Here is a 16,379-nt window from a genome sequence, read left to right on the forward strand (position 1 = left end):
CTTTCTTAACATCAGAGCAGGTTCCTAGATGTTCTTGGTCATGTGAAGGAGAGCATGAGGATTCGGCTTTCAAAAGAAATGCGGAACAGCACTTCCTAAGTATGCTATCGAGCACTACTTCTATGACATGTCAATGCGTATTCTTGGGGAAGTTGGAAGACATCAAAAACAGAAATGCCAAATAAGCCAAGTTATTATTTTTTAACTCTAGAACTTAGGACCTTCACTATACTAATAATTATGAATCTCCAAGGAAAGGATAGAATATACATTGTTGGCCTATGCATTTTTTTTGTTTTGTTTTGTTTTTTGCTTTTTAGGGCACTACCTGCGGCACATGGAGGTTCCAGGCTAGGGGTCAAATCAGAGCTACAGCTGCCGGCCAAGGCCACAGCCACAGCAATGTGGGATCCAAGCCGTGTCTGCAACCTACACCCCAGTTCATGGCCATGCTGGATCCTTAACTCACTGAGCAAGGCCAGGGATCAAACCTACATGCTCATGGATACTAGTCAGATTCACCTCCACTGGGCCACAACAGGAACTCCGGGCCTATTGTATTTAATGATAGATCCCATTTTTGTTGAAGCATCTCCTGGCCCAGTGTTCTGTGGTACACAGTTTGGAAAGTAAAGGGATAGAAATTTCTTATCAACAAGGATAAAAAAGAAATTGGCCCACATACTTTCATGTGTCTAACATTGTTTTTATTCAAGGCATGGCATTAAGCATGAAATCAAGTACAAGATACTCTGCTGGGCTTTCTGGAAGAGTTAAAGATGATAGAGCCATGGTCCTTACCCTCATGGAGCTTAGAGTACAGAGAAAGATAAAATATGGACAAAGTCATCAGTTTATGGTGGAAAGTACTTCTAAGTTCTGTGAGAGAAACACAGATCCTGTGTGAGTCCAGACAAGAGAGAAAGCCTTGTGGGGTAAGAGAGTGGACGTTTTGGGGGGAGGGGAGAAGGGATGAGCTAGAGGCTTTGTGGCACTCATGTTGAGCCCTAAAGGACAGATAAGATTTGGACATGGAGAAATGCCAAACATTACAGGCAGATGATATGCCCAAGCAAAGGTAAAGACATGTTTGGGAGCAACTGCAATCAAATCATTTGGTTCAAGCCATGGTTTTCAAACGAAGAGAAGGGCTTATTGGCAAGTGCCTTATTTATTCATCAAGCAGAACTCCTCCATCATGAAATGGTTTATGTGTCAGCATTCTGTGCAACCAGCCGACCAAACAAAAAACCCACACAATTTAAGAAACATGGGGCCCAAAGTGGAGTGTCCAAGGGGGAGCAAAGAGAGAGATCTGATAGTATAGAGGAGATGAGCCAAGAGTTTGCCGATGGCATTGGCAGCGTCTGAAGGTGCAGGAGCAAAGGGATGATGTGATCAGAGCTTCAGAAAATCAATCAGGTGGCCTCTGAGGGGTGGGTGAAAAGATGGAAAAAGCTAGATCTGTGTCTCTTAGGAAGCCCACGTTGGCCCTACCATCTCTTGCTTGGAGGAAGCAGGGAGAGTAGTGGAGACCACTGCAAGGACAGAGTCTAGGCCTAGACAGTGAGAGAGAAAATGCAGAGGAGGGGGTGGAAGGGAGACTCCATGGAGGTGAAGGGTGGGCAGCCCTGGAGTCCCCAACTGGCATCAGTTGAGAGGTGTCCTCACCCCACTACCCAGCCCAGGCACCCAGAGGACTCACCTCATTCCAGTGACTACTCAGATTCCTAGGATTGGCACCTGTCACTTGCAGATCACAGAGGATCTGAGCAGAAACAACGCAGGCCACTGTTACTTATTATTAATCTGCATATCATTTGGAGACACCTATCTGCCAGCCCTTGCTAAGGACCAGATCAACTGCGGATGGCTGTGGCTCTCCCTGCCCAGGGAATCCCCCAGCATAAATGAGATGGGGAGAACTCAGAGTGACAGGAGCCCATACAGAGCCTCAAGGTCTAAACATGTCACTTGCATTCTAACATCAGGCATCCTTCATCCCAGTCCTGGTCAGTTATACCCAGAGTGACGTGGATACTACCAGGATCAGGTCTCTAGCCCAGGACCAGTTCCAAAATCAAGGCCTGAGTGAAGTGTCCTGCCAGCCCAGACAGTGGAGAGAGTCTGGTGATAACTGTTAAGAGGAGCAGCTCCATAGCTCCAAGCCCTGTTCCCCTTCTCCAGGCAGAATGAAGCTGTCAGTGCCGAGGATACCACCCATCATGCTGCCCTGTGATTTTTTTGGTTTGTTTGTGTTTTGCTTGTGTTTTTGTTTTTTTGGTTTGTTTGTGTTTGCATCCACGGCATATGGAGGTTCCCAGACTAGGGGCTGAATCGGAGCTGTAGCCACCAGCCTACACCATAGCCATAGCAATGCAGGATCCGAGACTTGTCTGCAAACTACACCACGGTTCACAGCAATACTGGATCCTTAACCCACTGAGCAAGGCCAGGGATCAAACCTACGTCCTCATGGGTGCTAGTCAGATTTGTTAACCACTGAGCCCTGTGTCCTAGTTGGGGCTCAGAAGGAATGATGAGACTGAACCTAAAAGCTGAGTCTGTGGTGCTGGCTATGAGCTGTGCTCAAAGGGTCCCAACAGGAAACACGTGGCACAAACGATGTAGGATGATTAGAAAAAGGTTTAGCAAACTTTCTGTTTACAACGATGTGGACGGGATATAGAGAAACAGAGGAGGACATAGCACCTTGGAGCCTGAAGAGGCACAGGGAAGAATCTGCTTCTGAAAGCCAGAGGCACACGGAGCTGGGCAGAGAGGACCTGCAGGAAGCAGTCAACCTGCAGCTGCCTGGCAGGGAGGGAGAGGGCTGGGGAAGAAGGACCCTGGCTTCACACTCCTCTCTCTCCCTGATCTCCCATCCACCCACCTGACACTTCCCTGGCCAAACCCAAACAGGCAAAGGACAAAGGAGTCCATCGATGTTTTTTTATCAGCTCTTGGGCATGGAGCAGAAGAGTGAAGAGCAGAACTAGAGGGACCACTGGAACATATCCTGCAGAGCAATCTGGATTCAAACCCCTGCTGTGTGACCTTTAGCAAGTCACATACCCTCTCTGAGCTGCAGTTTCTTCAGCTGCGAAGTAGAGATCATTCTTTTTACTTCACAGAATTTCCCTGAAAATTAAGTGATACACACACACACACACACTGACATCTAACCTAGAACTACTTTGTACACATTAGATACTAGACAAATGGTAATTGCTGCTGCCTGTTCTCTTGCCCCCACCTCCTCCTTTCTAACACGCTATATGTGGCCAGGCCTCCTGAAGGGTCTCTTTGAGTTGAGCTTCCTCCTAGTCTGACACCAGTGCTTTTGTTTGCTTATGGTACGGAGGGCCAGGCACAGGGCACTGAGACCAGGGAGGATGATACAATCCCGGATCAAACACACCTGCAAGATGTATTGAGCTGGGCTCCTGGTTGATAAACCAAATTGTTGTTTAAATAATTGATAAACCTAAGGGAAGTCAAGCCTCTCGAAGGAAGCGATGCCTCCTGTCAACTCTCAGGCTTTGCTTTATCCAAATAAGAAAGAGGTTCTCATCAGCCCTCAGGTCTGGTGGCTGTTCCTGCACATAGAAATCATGAGCTGGGGGCAGGGAGTGAGGATTCAGGCAACCGAAGACCAGGGGGCTTCCTCTTGATAGGTCCCTCGGAGAAGAAGCCAGAGTGCAGTGTATCCAAGAGTCCAGGGACCCATGAGGCCTCCTGCCCCTCACAGGGGTCATGGAACTCAGAAGTTTGAAAACATCTTCCTTGAGAGTGATTCTGCTGCTCCACTGGCACTGGCAGGTTTGGGCACTGAAATGGCAGAGCTGACCAGGCTCTTGTTTGAATCCAGAACTACTTCTTTGAATCTATGAGAATTACAGAATTTTTAGGCCTCTCCTTGGACCTACTGAAACTTCCATGTTACTGGGATCACCAGTCTGGCTGGAGTCACCAATGCAGCACTCTTGGCTGTTTAGAACGCAAAGCTGCTTCCCCTCGGGGCTTTGCTTTACAGCCACTGAGCATCCAAGGCTTTTGCTGACTTATGTGTTTCTGTGGGCCAACTGGCTCACTCTGCAGGGCTTCCGCAAGAATGGCCTGGGAGCTGAGCTGTGGGCCATGTCTTGATTAGGGGTTTCTTAAGAGAAGGAATGAGCTAGCTGTTTCCTGAGATGACAGAGGGGAATTTTTTGTTTTATTTATTTGTTTGTTTTTACTGTAACTGCTCGGAACAGTCTGCTAAGGCAGAGTTTTGTGCTGGGAGAGAGAGAACATTTCTGCAATGATGGGCTCTCTTTCTGGTGTCATTTCCCATCTTTGTTGTGGCCATCACTTCTTGGAGATCAAATGCAAGTTCTGAAACTGAGATAGCAAGTGAGAATCCTATGGCAATGTAATAAGGCTTGTCACTAGCAATACAAGCCTTCTGTCAGTTTAAATATAGCCGTTGAAAGAGGAGCAAGACCTATGGTCAGCTCATTACACTGTCATTACATAAGCTCCTCACAGGGGCGGGGGATGCCCAGCTCCAGCCACTTGTCACCAAGCAGAAGCACAGGCCAGGATGACTTACCTTCTCATGTTTCATGAGAAACCAGAAGTCTACATTTTTACGGGAAATATGTGATTTTCAAATATCACCTTTAATTTTTTATTATTTTATTTATTTTTTTCTTTGTTGGCCGCATCCATGGCACATGGAAGTTCCTGGGCCAGGGATTCAACCTGTGGCAAAGCAGCAAGCTGAGCCATTGCAGGAACCTGAGCCACTGCAGTGACAGCACCAAATCCCTAACCCACTGAGCCACAAAAGAACTCCACCTGTAATTTTTGAAAGGATGTAAAACAACTTCTACTTCTGGAAAGATGGAATAAATATACTTTTCCCTATACCTCCTATTAAGCACAGATAAAAATCTGGACATTATTGGAGTTCCCTGGTGGCACAGGGGCTTAAGGATCTGGCACTGTCACTGCTGTGGCTTGGGTCACTGCTGCGGTATGGGTTCAATTCCTGACCCAGGAATTTCTGCATGCCACAGGTGTAGCCAAAAAAAAAAAAAAAATAGACAGACTGGTTCATACAAGTCAACATCAAAAAAACAAAACAAAAACAACCCAATTAGAAAATGGGCAGAAGGCTTGAATAGACACTTTTCCAAAGAAAACATATAGATGACCAACAGGCATCTGAAAAAACGCTCAGCATCACTAATAATTAGAGAAATGCAAATCAAAACCACAATGAGTTGCTCCCTCACACCTATCAAAATGGCCATTATCAATAAGTCTACAAATAACAAATGTTGGGAGGATGTGGAGAAAAGGGAACCCTAGCGTACTCTTTGTGGGATTGTAAATTGGTGCAGACACTATGAAAAACAGTATTGTGGGAATTCCTGTTATGGCTTAGCACGTTAACCTGACTAGTGTCCATGAGAATGCAAGTTTGATCCCTGGCCTTGCTCAGTGGGTCAAGGATCTGGCATTACCACAAGCTGCAGCATATATTGAAGGTGTGACTTCGATCCAGTATAACCATGGCTGTGGCATAGGCTGGCAGCTGCAGCTCCAGTTCACCCTAGCCTGGAAACTTATATATGATGCATTGCAGCCCTAAAAAAAGAAAAAAAAAAAAGATATTCAAGAGTTCCTATTGTGGCTTAGTGTGTTAAGAACCCAACATAGCATCCATTAGATGTGGGTTCAATCCCTGGCCTCACCCAGTGGGTTAAGGATCCAGCATTGCCATGAGCCGTGGTGTAGGTTGCAGACACGGCTTGGATCTGATGTTGCTGTGCTGTGCCTGTGGCCAGCAGCTATAGCTCCAATTTGACCCCTAGCCTGGGAACCTCCATATGCCACAGGCTCAGCCCTAAAAAGACAAACAACAAACAAAAAGAATAGGGAAGCTCATTCCTACCCATTAAAAAAAAAAAAAGATACAGGTCATATCTAGCATTTCTGTGGCTATGGCGTAGGCCAGCAGCTGCAGCTTTGATTCAGCCCCTAGCCTGGGAACTTCCATATGCAGCCGTAAGAAGGAAAAAAGATTAACTCTGTGCTGTCCAAAGTAAATTCCCTTTAAACATAATGATATAGATAGATCGAAAGCATAAGAATGGAAAGGTATATCACGCAAACGTTAATCATAAGGAGCAGGAGTGGTTATACTAAGATGAAATAATAGACTTCAGAGCGTTGAAAATCACGAAGGCAAGAGAGGGATGATACATAATGAAAGGCCAATTCATCAAGAACACAAAGCAAACCTAAATGTGTATGCATCATACAAAAGAGCTGCAAAATGTGAACCAAAAAATGGATAGGATAAAGGAGAAACAGACAAATTTACAATTATAGGTGGTGACTTCAACACCTCTCTCTCAGCAATTGATAAAACTATTAGACAGAAAATCAATAAGGATGCAAAACTCAACACCACCATTAACCAACAGGATGTAATCGATATTTATAGAACACTCTACCCAATAATAGCAGAATACACATTCTCTTCAAGCACCCATGCAACATATACCAAGACCAACTATACCCTGTGTTATAAAATGAACTTCAACAAATTTAAAAGAATTGAAGTGATACAGAATATATGACTATAGTGGGCTCAAACTAGAAATTTGGACTGGCTGAAATTGAAAATACAGCATTTCAAAAAATTTGAGACGCAGCAAAGGCAATGCTGAGGGAGAAATTATACCCCTAAAAGCTTCTATTTTTCTGAAATAAGAAAAAGTCTTGAATATGATAACGAAAAAGTTCTCAAATCAATAAACTAGGCTCCTGGAGTTCCCTTCATGGCTCAGGGGTTAAGGATCTGGTGTTGCCATGAGGCGTGGTGTAGGTTACAGACGAGGCTCGGATCCCTCGTTGCTTGGCTGTGGCTGTGACCGGCAGCAGTAGCTCTGTTTTGACCCTTAGCCTGGGAACTTCCCTATGCCACAGGTGAGGCCCTAAAAAGCAAAAACAAACAAATAACAACAACAAAAACTAAGCTCCTGGTCATAAACTTATACACCTAAAGAAAATTGATATAGCTGCTCCAGACATTTCATCACAAAATTGAAACTTAACATTTGCTTGGGGGCTTTTTGAGAGTAAATTAAAAAAATGACCACACACAAAAAAATCTAAGCTCTCACCTCAAGAAAGTAGAAAAGAACAAAGTAAACAAAAAAACAGAAGGAAATAATAAAGAGCAGAAATCCATAAAATTGGAAAACAATATGGAGAATCAGTGAAATAAAAAGCTACTTTTTTGGAAAGATCAAAAAGTTAACGGGAGTTCACTTAAGGCTCAGCAGCTTAAGAACTTGACATAAGTGTCTGTGAAGATGCGATTCCATCCTCGCTCAGTGGGTTAAGGATCCAGTGTTGCCACAAGCTGAGGTGTAGTTTTGCAGATGCGGCTCACATCCTACATTGCTATGGCTGTGGTGTAGGCTGGCAGCTGCAGCTCTGATTCAACCCTTAGCCCTGGAAATTCCATATGCCGCAGGTGTGGCCCTAAAAACAATAACAACAACAAAACAAAAAACCCCACAAATCTATAGCAAGACTAACAAAAAAAAAAAAACAGAGAAGATAGGATTTTTTTTTTTTTGTCTTTTTAGGGCCGCACTCATGGCATGTGGACCTAGGCTAGGGGTCGAATTGGAGCTGTAGCCACTGGCTTACACCATAGCCACAGCTTCTCCAGATCAGAACCACATCTGTGACCTACACCACAGCTCATGGCAACACTGGATCCTTAACCCACTGAGCGAGGCCAGGGATTGAACCTGTGTCCTCGTGAATACTAGTTAGATTTGTTTCCTCTGAGCCACAACGGAAACTCCAAGATAGGAATTCTTAATATCAGGAATAAAACAGAGGCTATCATTACCGATTCTGCAGATATGAAAAGATAAATAAGGGAATACTATGAACAGTGTTACACACATACATTTGACAGCTTAGGTGAAATGGACCATTCTTCAAAAAACACAAGCTACTGCAACCCACCCAATTTGAAGTAGATAATTTGAATAGTGTTGTAACTATTAAGAAAATTGAATTTATAATTTTAAAATTACCAAAAAAGAAATTCCCATGGCCAGATGGTTTTGGTGCAGAATTCTACAAAACATCTCAAGAAGAATTAACACCAATTCTGTGCAATCTTATCCAGAAAATAAAAAAGAGGAAATTTTTCCTGACTCATTTTATGAGACCACTACTACCTGATGATAAAACTAGTAAAAGACTGTTTAAAAAAAAAAAAAAGGCAATTACAGGAAATTCCCGTATGGCACAGTAGGTTAAGGATCTGGTGTTGCAGCACAGGTAGCAATGGCAGTACGGGTTTTATCCCTGGCCCAGAAACTTCCACATGCCACAGGCGCTCGGGGGGCGGGGGGAGGAGGAATATATATATACATATATACATACACACACACACACTCACACACATATATATACACTACTCAGCCATAAAAAGTAATGAAAAAATGCCATTTGCAGCAACATGGATGCAACCAGAGATTCTCATGCTAAGTGAAGTAAGTCAGAAAGAGAAAGACAAGGAGTTCCTGACAGGGCTTATTGGTTAATGAATCCGACTAGGATCCATGAGGTTGTGGGTTCAATCCCTGGCCTTGCTCCTTGGGTTAAGGATCCGGCATTGCCATGACCTGTGGTGTAGGTCACAGATGCGGCTCGGATCCCACATTGCTGTGGCCGTGGTGTAGGCAGGCAGTTCCAACTCTGATTTGACCCCTAGCCTGGGAACCTCCATATGCCATGGGTGCGGCCCTAGAAAGAAAAAGAAAGAGAAAGACAAGTACCATATGATGTCACATGTGTGGAACCTAAGATATGGCACAAATGAACCTATCTACAGAACAGAAACAGACTTACAGACGTGGACAACAGACTTGTGTTTGCCAAAGTAGGGGGGAGGGAGAGGGATGGACAGGGAGTTTGGGGTTAGTAGATGCAAACTATTACATTTAGAGTGGATAAGCAATGACATCCTACTCTATAGCAGAGGGAACTATATCCAGTCTCCTTGGATAGAACATGATGCAAGATAATGTGAGAAAAAGAATGTAGATGTAGGTATGACTGGCTCATTTGGCTGTACAGCAGAAATTGGCACGACATTGCAAATCAAGTATACTTTAATAATAATTTAAAAAGGCAGTTACAGACCAATATCTTTCAATATGGATATGGGTACAAAAATTATTTACAAATTACTGGAAAGTAGAATTCAGCAATACATAAAAAGATTATACACCATGACCTAATGGGGTTTATTCCGGGGATGCAAGGCTAGTTCAACATTCAAAAATCAATTTATACAACATCATAAATCAATAATACCCCAATAAAAATTTTTTAAAAATCAGTTAATTTAGTCCAACACATTAGCAGAGTAAAGAAAAATAAACTGATACAGAGAAAACACTTGACAAGATTCAATACCCACTTATGATAGAAACTCTCAGAAAACTAGGAATAGAGGGAATTTCCTCAACTTGACAAGGAGTATCTACAAAAATCTATAGCTAACATCATACTTAATGGTGAAAACCCAAATGCTTTCCCCCTAAGAATGGCAACAAAGTAAGGATGTCCACTCTGACCAATCTTATTCAACAGTGCTGGAAATTCTAGCCAATGCAATAAGAATAGGAAAGGGAATAAAGGGCGTACAAATTGAAAAGGAAGAACTAAGCCTGTCCCTGTTTGTAGATGACATCACAATCTATATAGAAAATCCCAGAAGCTCCCTTGTGGCTCAGTGGGTTAAGGATTCAGTGTTGCTGTGGTGCAGGTCCCAAATGTGGCACAGTTTCAGTCCCTGACCCAGGAACTCCCACATGCTGCAGGTGTGGCCAAAAAGAAAAAAGAAACAAAGAAAATCCCAAGGAGCTAAACAAATTCCTAGAACTGGGAGTTCCCATTGTGTCTCAGTGGGTTATGAACTTGACTAGTATTCATAAGGATGCAGGTTCAATCCCTGGGCTTGCTCAGTGGGTTAAGGATCCAGCACCACCTCACCTGGGTGAAGGTCACAGACACAGTGACCTACAGATCTGGTGTTGCTGCGGTGTAGGCCAGCAGCCGCAGCTCTGATTCAACCCCTACGCTGGGAACTTCCGTTTCCACAAGTGCGGTCCTTAAAAAAAAAAAAGGCAAAAAAACAAAACTCCTAGAACTAATAAATGAGTTTGGCAAAGTCCCAGGATACAAGGTCAAGATACAAAAATCAATTTTATTTTTATGTATTAGTAATGAACACATGGACACCAAAATTAAATTAAAAATACAGTTACACTGGAGTTCCCTTCACAGCTCAGCAGGTAATGAACCCAATAGGATCCATGATGACACGGGTTTGATCCCTGGCCTCACTCAGTGGGTTAAGGATCCAGCATTTCCATGAGCTGTGGTGTAGGTCACAGATGCGACTTGGATCTGACGTTGCTGTGGCTGTGGCATAGGCTGGCAGCTGTAGCTCTGATTCAACCCCCAGCCCAGGAACTTCTATATGTTGCTGGTGTGGCCCTAAAAAGCAAAAAAATAAATAAATAATACAATTCCACTTAAAATACCTAAAAAAAAATAACACTATGAGGCAAGTCAAATAAAACCTGGTGAAATCCACAAAATGCTTTTGAAAGAAATAAAAGAATATTTAAATAAATGGAGAGACATTCCATGTCTATGGTTTAGAAGGCTCATCATAGTAAAGATGTCAATTTTCCTCAAGTCAGTATGCAAGATTAATGAAATTCCTATCAAAATCCCAGCACAGATTTTTTTTGTAGGTATAAAGAACATTCTTCTTTTTTTTTTTTGTCTTTTTTTGCTATTTCTTGGGCCGCTCCCGCGGCATATGGAGGTTCCCAGGCTAGGGGTTGAATCGGAGCTGTAGCCACCGGCCTACGCCAGAGCCACAGCAACGCAGGATCCAAGCCGAGTCTGCAACCTACACCACAGCTCACGGCAACGCCGGATCGTTAACCCACTAAGCAAGGGCAGGGACCGAACCCCCAACCTCATGGTTCCTAGTCGGATTCGTTAACCACTGAGCCACGACGGGAACTCCACAACATTATTCTAAATTGTGTAAGAAGGAGTTCCTGTCGTGGTTCAGTGGGAACGAATCTAACTAGTATCCATGAGGACTCAGGTTTGATCCCTGGCCTTGCTCAGTGGGTTAAGGATTCCTTAACAGTTAAGGCAGCTGTAGCTCCGATTCGAGCACTAACCTGGGGAACTCCACATGCCAAGAGTGTGGCTCTGAAAAGCAATAAATAAATAAATGAATTGTATAAGGAAAGTCAAAGGTACTAGCATAGCTAAAACAATTTAAAAAAAGAAAAAGAAGGTGGGAGGAAACCCTGTACCCAATTTAAAGAATGATCGTATAGCTGCAGTGATCAGGCTATGCAGTATTGGCAGATGGTGGGATACACAAATCAATGTACCAGAATAGAGAATCCAGAAATAGCGGCATGCAGTTCAATAGAGAAAGGAATTGGGGGGGGGGAGACATCAAAACATGCAACTCCTCCAATCAAACCTCACATTTTATACAAAAATTGTCTCAAAATGATCACAGACTTACATATAAAATTATAAAAACTTTAGAAGTCAACATAGGAGAATACCCTTAGTACCCAAGGGCTCAGAGAAGAGTTCTCAGGCATGACACCCAAAGCATTTCCATAAAAGAAAATTAATAAATAAAGTGGGGAGTTCCCATCGTGGCGCAGTGGTTAACGAATCCGACTAGGAACCATGAGGTTGCGGGTTTGGTCCCTGCCCTTGCTCAGTGGGTTAACCATCCGGCGTTACCGTGAGCTGTGGTGTAGGTTGCAGACGCGGCTTGGATCCTGCGTTGCTGTGGCTCTGGCGTAGGCCGGTGGCTACAGCTCCGATTCGACCTCTAGCCTGGGAATCTCCATATGCCGCGGGAGCGGCCCAAAGAAATAGCAAAAAGACAAAAAATAAATAAAAAATAAAATAAATAAATAAATAAATAAAGTGGACTTCATCAAAATTAAAAAAACTTTTGCTCTGTGAAAGATCCTGTTAAGAGGATAAAAAGAGAAAATACCAGTGGGAAAAAATATTTGCAAACCATATATCTGACCGGTGACCCTAATCTAGAATATATAAAGAACACTCGAAACTTAACAGTAAAAACTCCCAAAAAAATCTAATTAGAAAAGAGACAAAAGTCTTGATGGGACATTTTACCAAAGAGAATCCAGATGGCAAATTAGCATATGAAACAATGTTCAACATCACTAGCCACTAGAACAATGTAAATTAAGACCATCCAGATCAGTGGCTGCCAGGGGATAGGAATGATGGGGAGAGGGTGCAACTGCAAAGTGCTAAGACAGGGAGCTCTTTGTGGTGATGAAGGCATTGTCACTGCACATTATGAGAACAGCTAAATAAAAAGTAGTGACCTGAGTTCCTATCGTGGCTCAGCAGTTAACGTATCCGACTAGCATCCATGAGGACTCGGGTTCGATCCCTGGCCTCCCTCAGTGGGTTAAGGATCTGGCGTTGCCGTGAGCTGTGGTGTAGGTTGTAGATGCCACTGTGGCATAGGCTGGTGGCTACAGCTCGGATTCAACCCTGAGACTGGGAACCTCCATATGCTGCAGGCACAGGCCTAAAAAGACAAAAAAAAAAAAGTAATAATATCAAATGCTGGTGAGGATGTGGAAAAACTGAATCTCATGTAAAATGACTGCCACTTTGTAAAATAGTTTGACTTTTTTTTTGTCTTTTTAGGGCCACACCCACGGTATATGGAAGTTCCCAGGCTAGGGGTCAAATCAGACCTGTCGCTGCCAGCCTATACCACAGTGCACAATGCCAGATCCTTAACCCTCTGAGTGAGGCCAGGTGTTGAACTTGAGTCCTCATGGATACTAGTTGGGTTCTTTACCGCTGAGCCACGATGGGAACTCCCTTGATGTTTTCTTAAAAAGTTAAGCACACATTTGCCATATAATCCAGAAAGTGCACTCTTGGATATTTATCGCAGATAAAAGAAGACTTGGAGTTCCCACTGTAGTGCAGTGGATTGAGAATCTGCCTGCAGTGTCTCAGGTCACTGGGGAAGCCCTGGTTCAATCCCCAGCCTGGCATAGTGGGTTAAAGGACCTGGCATCTCAGAAGCTGTGGCTTAGGTCGAAGCTGTGGCTCAAATTCAATCCCTGGTGGGGGAACTTCCATATGCCACGATGCGGCAAGAAACAAAAAGAAAAATTATGAGAGTTTCTGTCGTGGCTCAGCAGAAATGAATCTGACTAGTAACCATGAGGATGCAGGTCCAATCCCTGGCCTTGCTCAGTGGTTAAGGATCCAGCGTTGCCGTGAGCTGTGGTGTAGGTCGCAGACGAGGCTTGGATTTGGTGTTGCTATGGCTGTGGCATAGGCCAGTGGCTACAGCTCCAATTCGACCCCTAGCCTGGGAACTTCCAAATGCTGCCAGTGTGGCCCTAAAAAGACAAAAAAAAGAAAGAAAGAAAGAAAAAGAAAAGAAAAATTATGTCCACATGAAAACCCATAAGTGATTGTTCTCAGCAGCTTTATTTGTAATAACCAAACCTGGACACAACCAAAATATGTCTCAATTAGGTGAACAGTTAAACAAAGTGTGCTATATCCATATCATGTGTAGTGGGCTAAATGCCCCCTCCACTAAGAGACATGTCCACCTCCTGACTCCCAGACCTGTGAACGTGACCTTATTTGGGAAAATGTTCTTTGTAGTGTGATTAAGTTAAGGATCTCCAGATAAGATCATTCTGGATTATCTGAGTGGGCCCTAAATCCAATGGCAAGCGTCATAATAAGAGACAGAAGAGAAGACACAGACATAGTGGAGAAGGCTGTCTTAAAGTGGAGGTGGAGATTAGAGTTAGGCAACCACCAGCCGAGGAGCGGCCAGAGCCAACAGAAGCAAGGAAGGATTCTCCTTTAGAGCCTTTGTGGGGAGCGTGACACCTTGATTTGGCACTTCTGGCCTCCAGAACTATGAGAGAATAAATTTCTGTTGCTTTTAGCCTCCAAGTTTGTGCTAATTTCTTATGGCAGCTCTAGGAAACAAATATGCCGTGGAATACTGTGCAGCAAAGGCAGGGAGCAAACTTGATCCAGCAGCAACTTAGATGGATCTCAAGGGCTGAGGGGTAAAAAACCATCTCGAAAGGTCACATACTGTGCAATTCCACTTACATAGCATTCCTGACAGTCAAAATTGTAGAAATGGGAGTTCCCGTCATGGCGCAGTGGTTAACGAATCCAACTAGGAACCATGAAGTTGCAGGTTCAATCCCCGGCCTTGCTCAGTGGGTTAAGGATCCAGCGTTGCTGTGAGCTGTGGTGTAGGTTGCAGACGCGGCTCGGATCCCGAGTTGCTGTGGCTCTGGTGTAGGCCGGTGGCTACAGCTCCGATTCGACCCCTAGCCTGGGAACCTCCATATGCCAAGGGAGCGGCCCTAGAAAAGGCAAAAAGACAAAAAAAAAAAAATTTTAGAAATGGAAAACATTAGTGGCTGCCAGGAGATAGGAATGATGGGGGGAAAGTGTGACTGCAAAGGGGTAACAGAGGGAGCTCTTTGTGGTGATAGAACACTCTATACCTTGATGGCAGTGGAGGTTATCTGACTCTAAAGGTGATCAAAGGACACAGAACTATCTATTTACATCACATGTGTACATTTCCTGTTCATGATATTGTACTATGATTATGTAAGATGTAATCACTGGGGAAAACTGAGAGAACACGCAACCCTTCTGAACTGCCTTTGCAACTTCCTGTAAATCTGTAATTATTTCAAAATAACAAGTTTTTTAAAAGTTTGATAGCCTGAGGGAGCTTTTGGGGGTGATATACAATATGTTCTGTTTTTTGGTCAGTTTTTTTTTTTTCCTGCTTTTTAGGGCCTCACCCACGGCATATGGAGGTTCCCCGGCTAGGGGTCAAATTGGAGCTGTTGCGGCCTACGCCATAGCCACAGCAATGCCAGGTCGGAACCGTGTCTGCGACCTACACCACAGGTCATGGATCTTTAACCCACTGACCAAGACCAGGGATCGAACCTGCATCCTTGTGGATGCTAGTCAGATTCGTTAACCACTGAGCCATGATGGGAACTCCATGTTATGTATTTTTATTGTAGTAGTGGTTACAGGGGTGAATACAACTCTCAAAACTCTAACCAGACCCTTAAAATGGGTACATGTTATTTGCTTGTAAATGACACTTCAGTAAAGTTGGGGTATTTTAAGTTGAAAAACAAGTTTTTTTCTCTTCTAGAGACAGCATCTAGAGGCCTTCAGAAGGGTTCAGCATTTGACATACTATCAAAGGTTCTCCTACAGTTCATCCTCTAACAAAGCTAGGCCATCCTGAACTCCTGGTAATAGAATTGTTTACCTCTCTACTGAGAAGGTTGGGAAAGCACTGAAATCTACCTATGGCAGGTGCCCAGGCCAACTTAAAGGAGTTCGAGTGGTGAGAGGTAAAGTTCTTAGGAGCTTGTCTAAACAAAAAATATGTCATCAGGGAGTTTCATGTGTGCTAAATGTGTTCATGATGGGGCCGAGCCTGCTTTCCTTATTGAGGAGCAGAAAATTGTTGTGAAAGTGTTGAAGGCACGAGCACAAAGTCAGAAAGCTAAATTTAAAAAATGAAGCATTTTCGGAGTTCCCGTTGTGGCTCAGGAACCAAGAGGTTTCCTGACTAGGAACCAAGAGGTTTCCGGTTTAATCCCTGGCCCCGCTCAGTGGGTTAAGGATCCGGCGTTGCCGTGAGCTGTGGTGTAGGTCGCAAAAACGCAGCTCAGATCCCACATTGCTATGGCTCTGGTGTAGGCCAGTGGCTACAGCTCTGATTAGACCCCTAGCCTGGGAACCTCCACATGCTGCGAGCCTGGGAACCTCCATATGCCAAGGGAGCGGCCCTAGAAAAGGCAAAAAGACAAAAAAAAAAAAAAGAAGAAAAAATGAAATGTTTTCAAGTAATCAAAAGCTGAAACAAAACCAAAACCAAGCAAAATTTAAAAGTAACAACAGGAGTTCCCATTATGGCTCAGCCAAGTAAGGACCTTGCATTGGCATTGGCATTGTCTCTGTGAGGATGTGGGTTTGATCCCTGGCCTTCCCCAGTGAGTTAAGGTTCTGGTATTGCCGTAGCTATGGTGTAGACCACAGCCATGGCTCCAATTGACCCCTGGTCTGGGAACTTCCATATGCAAAAAAAAAAAAAAAAAAAAAAGAAAAGAAAAGAAAAAAATGAAAGAAATTTGATGTCTTGA

At 43.8% G+C, this 16,379-nt stretch overlaps 1 pseudogene; it reads left to right on the top strand.

Moving 5' to 3' along the window:
- Positions 1 to 1,031: 1,031 nt before the first annotated feature.
- Positions 1,032 to 15,756, top strand: LOC125133353 (60S ribosomal protein L34-like; annotated as a pseudogene).
- The last annotated feature ends 623 nt before the right edge of the window (positions 15,757 to 16,379 follow it).

This window comes from Phacochoerus africanus, chromosome 8 (genome assembly GCF_016906955.1).
Source record: "Phacochoerus africanus isolate WHEZ1 chromosome 8, ROS_Pafr_v1, whole genome shotgun sequence".
NCBI classification, from domain to species: domain Eukaryota; kingdom Metazoa; phylum Chordata; class Mammalia; order Artiodactyla; family Suidae; genus Phacochoerus; species Phacochoerus africanus.